The 10,756-nt window shown below is 52.3% G+C and overlaps 1 pseudogene; it reads right to left on the bottom strand.

The window, feature by feature from the left end:
- Positions 1 to 235: 235 nt before the first annotated feature.
- On the bottom strand, positions 236 to 1,369 carry LOC101717858 (polyhomeotic-like protein 2; annotated as a pseudogene).
- Between the last annotated feature and the right edge of the window lie 9,387 nt (positions 1,370 to 10,756).

Below are 10,756 nucleotides of genomic sequence, written 5' to 3'. Positions count from 1 at the left end.
CCAGTGCTATCAATATTTACAAGCATAAAGCCCCATCTTCTACACCCCCGGCCTCTCTGCCCTCCCAAGAAATGAAAGGCCCCTGAGAGCCACTGAGGTGCCCAGACCTCCTCACCAGCTGCGCCCCTAGAGAGGCCCTTCCCTCTGACTGGGCCCATCTCCATGCCCCTCGGGAATGTCTATCTGGCTGTGCTCAGCTGGGAGCCCTGGGCCAGACCCTGCTGCCCCACCAGCCCTAGGAGTCCTTTAGCATACTGATGAGCGAGTAGATCTTCAGGGCAGGCCCCAGCTTGATGTTCATGGCACTCATCAGGTGGTCCTTGAGCAGCAGCAGGGCTTGCCCATCAATCTCCTGGGCATGAAATTCCGCTGTGATCTCCTGGTAGCCTGGCAGAGAGCGGATAAATTCATAGACATCTTCTTCTACGTTCCACTTGGTGGACTCACTTGGTAGGAAGTGGTGTCCCATGCCTACCAGACCCCGCATGTGCATGTCAGGGAGCTCCAGGTCCCGCTGACTTGTCACCGGTGGGAGGTGGAAGAGCTGGCTGAGATGGGTGACAAGGGTTCTTCATAGCTTGAGTTATCTGAGCAACGGTTGGAGTCTTCCTGACTGTGTCAGCTGCAATGCAGCAGTAACTGTTGGCTGCTTCTTGGTATCCTTGCTAAGTGTTGGCAGACTGGCCTTGCTAGCCCGGCAGCGGTTGTGGGTTGTGGCCCCTGACTTCTGCAGCTTGGTCCCATCTGAGTGGAAAAGTCCCACTTGCTTGGTGCACCCCACATTATACCTCTTTGCACCAGCCATGGAACAGAAGCGCTTGGACCGCTTGAACTTGCAGGCAAAGTCCACTCGGCCACAAAGCTCACACTTGAGTTTGAGGGGAGTACCCTCCTCTTTGGATTCTTGCAGGTAGGGCTCCTCCATCTCCGAGTCAGTGGTGGTGGTATGGTCTTGCTGTGGAAGTTTCTCAGGCAAGAATCCCTGTGCATACTTCTCCTTAAGATTTCCCACCAGCAGTGACGAGCGTCCCACCTGTCCAGGGCCCGGCTGGGCCTGTCCAGGCGGGGCCTACGCAGCCCCACGGCCCGGCGCCGCCTCGCGAGGGGTCCCCGGGCAGGGAGGGCCGACTGCTCTCCGCCGGGAGCCTCTGAGCCGGGGCCCAGGGCTGCCGCGGGGCATCGACCGCAGCAGTGGCCCGGCCGGCCTCAACAAAGGGCGACAGGAGCGCTGGCCCAGGCCGGGGCGCGAGGCCGGGCGGGGGGCGCGCGCGCTGGAGGGCTGCAGCTCCACGGAGACAATGCGGCGCGTCCAGGACGGCTCCCGCGGCCGCCTCCCGACCTGACCAACATTTGACTCAGTGGTGGCCATCAGGGAGTCCGCTGGAGGCCCAGAGAGAACAAAATGGCGGGGCATCCATCTTCTACCCTTAAGCAGTGGAGCTCCTGATTCCCCGGCATTTGGGCTCCAGCGCTTCTACCAGAAGAACCTTGAAGCCCCACACCTCAGGCCATTGGCCTCAGCCTGGAACACACATGGTCACCCCCTCTGGTTGTCAGGCTTTTGGACTCAGACTGAATCACAGTGCAGACACTCCTGGTCTCCACCTTGGAGACAGCATGTGGTGGACTTAGCTTCTATAACTACAGGAGCTGATCCCCACAGATCAGTTCCACGTATATCCGTACGTATCCTGTTGGCTCTGTTTCTCTGGAGAACCTTGACGAAGACAGACAATCCTTAATGACAGTTCAGTTTAGGATTTTTTTTTAAGCTTTGTGTTGAAGCAAAAGTGATGGGTGTTCAGGAGAAACTGTACTTTGAACTTGAAGTGTGATCGTTTCCCAGCTAAGACATGCAGTGTGATTTTCTTCCCCTTCTTCTCTCTGTCTCTCATAATGCTAGACAGTGATAGTGAGTTACAGGCTCCCATTGGCTACATGATCAAGAGGGGAAACAGCCCACACTTAACAGTGGCTGTGCTGCTTGCTGTGATGGTTGGTAGGGTGGGTGGATACAATACATTTCCCATTTATGATATTTTCAATTCATGGTGGTTTTACTGGGACATAACCCATCTTAAATTGAGGAGCATCTGTACAGATAGTTTTCCGCTGCTTTGTAACAATACCACACCACAAGTTTAGTAGCTTAAAAGAACACACATATAGCCAGGCACTGTGGTAAATGGCCATAATTCCAGGATTCAGGAGACTGAGACAGGAGGATGTTAAGTTCAAGGCCAACCTGGGCAACTTAGCAATTAAAGAAATTCTGCCTCAAAAAAAAAAAAGTAAAACACTAAAGCATACAGACATTTAAGCATCCTGGATTGTCTGGGTGGTCCAGTGTAGCCATGAAGATCTTTATGAAAGGAGTAGGAGAAGAGACAAGAATCGGAAAGTGACATGATGGGAGGAACAGAGGTTTGAGGATGTTACACTGCTGGCTTTGAAAATGAAAAAGGGACAGGAGCCAAGGAAGGCAGGCACTCTCCAGAAGCTGCAAAAGACCAGAAGAGGGGCCTTCCGGCCTCCAGAGGGAGCCAGCCCTGCCACATCTGCACCCTGGCTTCCGCCCAGCATGACTGGTTTCGGAATTCCAACTCCTGGAACAAAATGAATAAAGTTGTGTTGCTCTAAACCACGATGTCTGTTTATTCTGTGGAGGCATTCATCGAGAACCAAGCCAGCTGGGAACAGGAGATGGTTTCCTTCCCATGGGCTGAGTCTACACCTGGAAGGTGGTGCATTTTCCCCACTTTCAGCGGGGAACATGAAGGCCGGATTGGTTATGTGTGACTGCATAACAACACTACCACAACTTGGCAGCTTAACTGACTCTTATCTCATGGCTTCTGGGGGCCAGGAGTCTGAGTGAGGCTTCAGGTCTCTCAAGGTGGCGATGGAGCTGTGTGCTGGGGATGTGGTATCACCCAGAGGTTGCCTGGGAGGGATTCTCTTCCAAGCTCACAGGGCTCACCTGTTCTCTGCAGGCTGCTGGACTGAGAACCTTGCTTTCTTCTTTGGCTGCATGCTGGAGCTTCTGCTCACACTCGCTCGGGCAGAATCATCCCCTGGTAGTTCCTGCTGCAAGGAGCATGAGCCAGTGCTAGCTGGGTGGCCACGTGGCTCTCTCTAGGGGACGGCTTACAACACGGCAGCTGGCTTCGTCACATTCCACAAGAAGAGGTGCCGTCTAATGGCACCATGAACTCCCATCTCACACTAAGGGGAGGGGTCACGCACAGCCTGAACATTGGCGGGGGGTGGGGGGGCGCCCTAACCAGAAACAGAGAGATGGGGGCAGGGATTCTGTGACTCGAGGGCAGCAAAGTATTGTGGGACATTCTCTCTTCTCAAACAACAATGGCAACAGCAAAAGCAGCAGCAGCACTTATCACTAGAACAATTTCTCTATTAGAATGGGAAATGGACCAGTCCGATAAGACCTGGCACTACCTGGGAACCTGTGCTTCTCCTTATCTCTGCCCATGGTTCTTTCCCCCGAGAGTCGATGAGCTCACGTGACACTGGAAGCTCTGCTGGGATACTCAGGGATACTTTTGGCCCCTCTGTTTCTCAGGGCCATGCCTGAGAGGGTCTACGGTACTGCAGCAGTCCACTTCTATTCACACCCTGTAATGAACTGACCTCCTTCAGTTTTAGGGACACCCATGAATGATAAGTATGAGCTGAGGGAGAAATATTGGTGTACAGTGGTGGGTGACATCAGTGGCTGTCACTTGTTTGTTTGCTCAACATTCTAGGTCCCTTAGGACGCATGCTCAATCTCAGCTCCACCCCTTCCACCCAATGGGGAATTGTGCTGGGCACTCCTGTTTGCTGTCAGGCTCTGCTGCATGAGAGGGGCATTTTGTGCCTGTGTGTGTGTGTGTGTGTGTGTGTGTGTGTGTGTAACCAGGGATTGAACCCATGGCTTTACTCACATTAGCCAAGCACTCCACTACTGACCCCTTTTTATTTTTTATTTGACACAAGGTCTCTCACTAAATTGCTCAGGCTGGCCTTGTCCTTGTGATCCTTCTGCCTCCGTCTCCTGAATAGCTGGGATTACAGGTGTGTATCACAGTGCTAACTGTGGCAGGCACTTCTTCAGCATCATAACTCAGTGTCTTAAGGTTAGAAATCTCCACTGGAGTCTGCCAGCATGCTGGCTCCCACTTCCTGTGTGGGTTTTGGTATGCTCCTGCAGATGCATGGACTTGCACCCAAGGCCTAGGGGTCTGTACCGTGACTCTGTTTTTGAAGTTTGTAGACACCTCAAACAGTCCTTCCTGACTACAGTATCTCCAGATCCATATGTCCTCTGGATTATGTGCCCACTGGCTCAGGGATGTTTGAATCACAGCCTGAATCTGCTGCTGGGCTCTTTCTTAATCTGGTTTCCACTAAAAATAAGCAGCTTTTGTCTTTGCCTGACAGGAAGGCTGTGGTGGATTTCCAATGTGGAGTACGCCAATTCCAAAGCCCAATGTAGTCTACCAAGAGTTGTGCAGCAGTACTTTGGTCATGTTGGGGGGGATGTCTCAGTCTACCCTATTCCACTGAGCCTTTCAAAATTTCACCTATATGATGGCAGTTCCTGCTCTTTGGAGCTTATGCATCTCACCATGGAATCAGGTACAATGGGCAGGAGGCCACTGGTGTGGGGGACCAATGTAGTATCCTGAGCTACGTTAGATGGTGCAGGTTCCTCCAATCCATGTTGTGACAGAAGCAAGGAGAATGAACTTGGATCTGGGGGGAGGCATGAATGTGTACTCTTTCCCCTCCCACGAGCATGCACCCTATTTATGATCTAACAAAGAAAAAACAGCATATTCTGCACCTTGGTAGCCACGTAGGACAGATCAGAAGCTGGGGTAAATGTGTTCCAGTAAAGATGCAATGTGTATGTGGCTCAGCAACTGCAGTTGGAACTACTTCTATTTGTGGTCATCTGTCATCTGCCATGATCCACCCAGTTCCTCCAGAGGATATTCTGGTGAGTTCCATGGGCTATCACAGGGATGGCCATCTGTTTATTCTTCAAGTCTTTGAGGGTTTTACTAATTCCCCATATGTGAAATTGAGCTTGATTTACTATCCCAGCCAAAAGCAGAGTCTGTTTCCCACGTGTTTCCTACTATAAGGATTCTTATTGGAGTTCCACTCCATTGCCAAAGTTCTGACAATGCAACTACTCTGATTCTACTTTGGGAACCTGGAAACGGACCCAGGGGCTTACTGTGATGTGGACTGGAGTCCAGTCTTCTCTTACACCTGACACTCAGATGCCTCTATCCTCATAACAGAGCTACAATCATACTTGGGTATTTTTTGAAGTCATCTTGGACCATGTATTCAACAGTTCTCCAAAGATTTGGTCATTTCCTTTCCCTAGTATATGATTAGCTGGACAAATGTCCTAAGGCTTTTGTGTTGAAAGATCACAGAGAAGAATTTCAGTAACCCTTAAGCGTTACGTTGTCTTGACCATGGGAACTCAGATTCTTTCACAATCAATGGTTTTTTGAGAACTCATTCTTTAAAATGGCAAAGAGATTAGAACTTTCCATTGGGGCAATTCCTACCAGACTTCCGTTCGCTCATTCTTGACCTTTTTCTTCCCACCTCCTGTTACCACTTCTCCTCTGTGCTTTTGAGACTTTATCATTCCCCCCCTGCTGGGTAGCCCAGTTTATAACGATGCCTTCCACCATCAGCCCCAGGTTGCAGAACATAGCCACTGAAGTTTCTGAAAGGTGCTAGTGCCCTCCTTACCAGGGCAGTTCACGAAGCTGTGGCACATATTGTGTCTTTTGAGCTTTCTTGGAGAACAGAGTCACTCGGTGGTTTTCTGGTCAGATATAAAGGCCCTTATGGTACACTCACTTGCCCACTTCTCCTTTTGATTCTTTCTTCCAGCCTTCTGTCACTCTTCTGACGTCTCTGTATGATTAGATTTATCACTTTTTCTGGGCTTCTAAGAACAGGGTATTGGAGCCATCTCCAGGTCCTTTGCCAAAACATGAAACCCTATAAAATGGGAGTCTGTCCTCATCACAACACCCTCTACCCAGGTGCTGTTCCATTTGCTTGGCCAGCTTCTTGGGTACCAGGGATCAAACTCGGGTCCTTGCGCTTGTGCAGCAGGCAGCAGAACCACTGGAGCTAAATCCCCGGTCTTGACCAGCATCTTTAAGATCCAGCCACAGGAAGACTCTCAACTTCCTGCTAGTGTGTGTCAGCCAGTCCTGAGGTCTTGGGAGTACAAGGTTCCTCTTGGTCCTTAGGAGACTCAGTGCTTCTGCAAGTTGGCTCATGCTGAGATGTGGGCCTCACTATCCCTCTGAAGCTGAGAAGACTTCCTTTCTCAGTTCAGGCTGCTGCAACAAATGTATCTATCGCAGACTGGATGTCTCACACAACAGGAATTTATTTTTCATAGTTAGAGTCTGGGAAGTCCCAGGTCACAGTGCCAGGCAATTTGGCATCTGGTGAGGATTCTTCCTGGTTTGCAGACAGGTTTCTTCTGGCAGAAAGAGTTTCTCTTATGTCACTTCTTATAATGGCATCAGCCCCACCATGAAGATTCCACATTCGTGAGCTCAACTCTCCCTAGGTACCTCTCAGTGACCCCACCTCCTAATACCAGACAATCGGGGCTTAGGGCTTCAACATACAGAGCAAGGAGGACAGAGGCATTTAGCCCACAAACTTCTCAAGCTTCAGAGACCTGTCACGGGCCAGCGCCTCCCCTTCGCCTGTACATCGCCCCAGTGAAGACAGGTAAGGCTCTCGGCAATCTTGCTGCTTCAGGATGTCAGGGACAAAGCCCATTATGAGTGACAGGGCCCACAGGGATCCAACTCCAGATTTTTGTCCTTAGAGTCTGTTTCTTAGGACAATTCTAGCAACAAATGTGTTGTCTTGGGCACCCCAGGATCAGAGCCCAAGATAGAGGCCTTGTGCAATGCAGATGCAGGAATACTTTCGGATAAAACCAGGAAGAGAGCAAGGGACCCAGGACAGGGCATGGCAGGCCAGGTGTGGGTGCTGGCAAAGCTGCAGGCTCAGCTCAAGCCTGGGTTTAACATTTCCAGCATGGAGCTCTGGACAGTCTCATTTGAGGGAAGGTGGATGTGACCTGTATCTACAAGTTAGAAGCTGGCTGCAGGGTACCAGGCCAGCTTGCGACGGGCATAGTTCCTCCGATACATTCCCAAGGGTAAAGGGCAGGTCCCCATAGCAGGGCCTGCTGAGTCATGAGCAGAGTGTGTGTGGGGTGTGGACCCCACGGTGAAAGGGGCCTGGCCGTGGTTACCATCCATCTTTGGATAAACAGTTCATTCATTCTCTTGCCTTTTTCTTCATTAGCACCTATGATTTTTGTGCTAGAAATTCTAAAATAAAGTGAAACAAGCCACATGATGATGTGGAGCAAAGGACAGAGGGTAAAAGAAGGATTGAGCCAGGCCAGTGGAAATGCTTTGGCTCACAAAGCTGTTGCTACCTGCTAACCAAAGATCATTTTCACTGGACGTTTGCACTCGCAAATCTTTGCAACCCCAGTGGCCTACACAACTGCCTTGTGCACAGTGTCGTCTGTGTGTGGTCTCACTGTCCCCAGAGGACTGGAGTGACTGCTTCAAGGCCACCAAGCTGACAGGTGCAGAGCCAGAGAGGGAAGCCAGCCTCGGTCACCTCCCAGGTGCCGGGCTGTGGATGACACAGGTGCTATCCTTTGACCTACGTGTGGACTTCACTTGGAAGAACACACAGGTGAGTGCAGCCCATGCTGTCCTTGAACTACGATCTGCTGTTTCAGGGAAACAGATGTGACATCTAAGCTTTGGAAGGTGGCCACCAGAGCTTATCTCCCTATTAGTAGACATGGGGCCAAGGTAATGAAGCAAGTGTGCTTATCTGCCGATCTTTTTCTGCCTTGAACCAAGGCTCGCTTTGCCCTGCACTTGAGAACAGGGCTGGACATTTTGGTTTTGTTTTGTTTTGTTTGGTACCGGGGATTGAACTCGAGTCCTTGTGCTTGCAGAGCAGGTGGAGGAACCACTGAGCTAAATCCCCAGCCTGGGCTGGACATTTTGACTCAGGGAAACATTCGGTTCTGTCAGCAACTGTCTGCTTCTGGCAGCACCGTGGCGGATGCTGGCTTCCTCAGCGCAGTAGGCAGCTTTGTCCAGTTCTGTCTGGGGCGTGGCATGGCGGTGTCTCCAAGAAGATGTCCTGCAGCAGCTTCGTTATGCACAGCCGCCAATCACAATGGTGCGCCTTTGACATTTTCCTCACTGCAGGCTGGGCCAGTGGCTGCCTTTCCCCCTTTGCAATGATAGAAAACTACAGAATCCAACACGCAGGCCAGAGATCCTTTCTCCCACCCTGGCCGCAGCACGCCCAGTCCAGAGACCTCGCTTTTTGGTCTGGTCCAGCCTTGGAGCTCCTTTCCAGTCTCCCCCTGGTCTTTCTCTTCTCCAAGCTGATTGGTGACTGAAATTTGAGCATCCGCCCAGTCTCTGGCTCAACAATGTTCTCTGCTCTCTGCCTTGCTCCTGTTGCCATCGTTGTGTCCGGTTACAAGGTTCCTTAACTCTGCCCCTGCTATAAGTGACATCGCCAGGACTGGCCCCTCTTGCTCCCGTGGCACCTTTAGGGCCCTGGCACACAGTAGTACTCGGTAAATGTCTACTGAAGGCGTGTCTCGCGCTCTGAGTGCCTTGCACCCCAACCCTCCCTCCTCCTCTAGGAGACAGGAGACAGACCGATGGGAAGTGACTCTCCCGGAGGGCGCAGCCCATGTCACCGTGGTCTCCCCCAGGCTCATGGGCGTGGGGCTCACAGCTGTGTCTCGTGCTTCTTCTCGCTGGCCAGGAACTCTCATCTCCTCCGGAAGCTCCTGCTCACCACCACTCGGGGGGCACAAAGGATACCGAGGTCAAAGAGACCAAGAAGACAGGTAGGTAGGGGCTTGGGGACACTTTCTGGTGGATAAGAGGTCACCTAGGAGAAGGGAAGCCTGGTGGGGCAGTGTCCGTGCCGATCCCACACCCACGCCATGTGTCAAGGTGACAGCAGCTGAAAGCAGGGGGAGACGATGCCCTGGCCATGCACAAGGCTCCCCAGAGGCAAATCTGATCCTGGGCCTATGGAAGAGCAGTCTTTTAGACCTCGTTGCTGGGGCAGGTGTGGCTTAGAAGGGGCCAGGGTGTTAGGATCTTAACTGGAAGGAGGTGTTAGGAGGTGGGGCCTTTGGAGGACATCAAGTCCCGAGCACGGATGCGAATGGTGTCCTTAAGGGAGGCACAGAGCCAGTGAGCTCCCTCCCTGGCCGCCACACAAGGTGCACCTATGTCAGCCACCCGCACTCAGAAAGGCCCTCACCGCAGTCCGACCTCAGCTCCCCCAGCCTCCATACTGTGGGTCAGAAGCCGCCCAGTCCAGGTGCTCTGCAGTATTGGCCGGGACCGACTTAGGCAGACAGACTCGTGCCTGTCTGAGCACACAGCCACTGTCTACTTGTGGCACACGCCGTGGTGATTTCTCTGTCCATCTCTCTGTCTGCTTAGCATCTAACAATCCATCTCTGACTTGGTCCTCAGAAGATCTGAGAATTGTGACTTAAAACAAGCTGAGCAAAGAAAGTCAGGTCAAAGGGAAATAGAAGTGGGGGAAAAACTGGAGGTAAGCAGGGTGAACTTGGTCCAGAATACCTGGGCGGTGAAGTCAGGAGACTTGGCAGAGGTGGGTCCTGGATTCCGCTCTAACCTGCCCAGCAGCCAGTGCAAAGGGACACGTAACCAGGCCCGGGATGCAGGTGTCTGAAAGGGAAGACTAAACCAGCTCCTCAGAGCCCGTGCTGGCTGAGCGCTGTGACCCATCCCGGGGCTTCTCCTCTGGGTCTTCCAGGGTGGGTCCCTGACTGGGAAGAGGGAGCAACGTCCTCAACAGTGCCTGCCCTGTGACCGCAGTGGGTGTCGTTACAGCGTTCCCCAATGCAGCAAATAGCACGGCACCAGAATGGGAAATCAGGGGTGCTGGTGTCTTAGAGGGGCTGGTGGGATTACACTCAGGGCATACCCGGAAATGGCCAGACCCTCATCACCAGGAACTCCCCATCAGTACTTGCTTTTTCCTCCACTGAGCTTCCTGTACTTGGGTCCCTGGCACCCCATCTAAGGATACCATGATGCTCCCACTGGTGTGTGCCCCTCCACACTGGTCTGGACCCATCTCGGCCCAGCCCTGGGATGTCAGCATCATTCTCCATTCTCAGCGAGGCAAGAGGTCTGCTTGGCTGGACTGGGTTTGTCTCCAGCAGAACTTGCGTGGGGCTGCACCCTGGTTTGGGAGAACTGGGAGGAGAAGCTGAGTGGGAGGCATTTGGGTTTTTGGGGTAGCGCTCTCTGGAAGCCTTGAACTCCCTTCTCCAGCAGTGCTTGCTCGAGGGACCAGGTTAATTATCAGGAGAGCTGGTTGTCATAAAGCACAGCTCCCCCTTTGCCTTATGAGCCGTGTGCTGTTCTGCTCTCAGCCATGAGGTGATGAAGCTCCCCACACACGCCCAGTCTTGGGCTTCTAGCCAGACTTAACCTCGGTTCTTTATAAATCACAGAGTCATAGGTGTTCAGTTATAGCAACAGAAAATGAACTAAGACAAGACCAGACTAGCTCCATTTGTGCCACCAGGGAGCAGCAAACATGATTCCAAAGGCAGATGGGCCCCATTCATTCCCTGCCC

Source organism: Heterocephalus glaber, unplaced genomic scaffold (genome assembly GCF_053883595.1).
Source record: "Heterocephalus glaber isolate CG9 unplaced genomic scaffold, H.glaber_assembly_v1.0 deba00001509, whole genome shotgun sequence".
NCBI classification, from domain to species: domain Eukaryota; kingdom Metazoa; phylum Chordata; class Mammalia; order Rodentia; family Bathyergidae; genus Heterocephalus; species Heterocephalus glaber.
The sequence above is the reverse complement of the archived record's forward strand: the minus strand, read 5'-3'. Positions and strand labels throughout refer to the sequence as shown.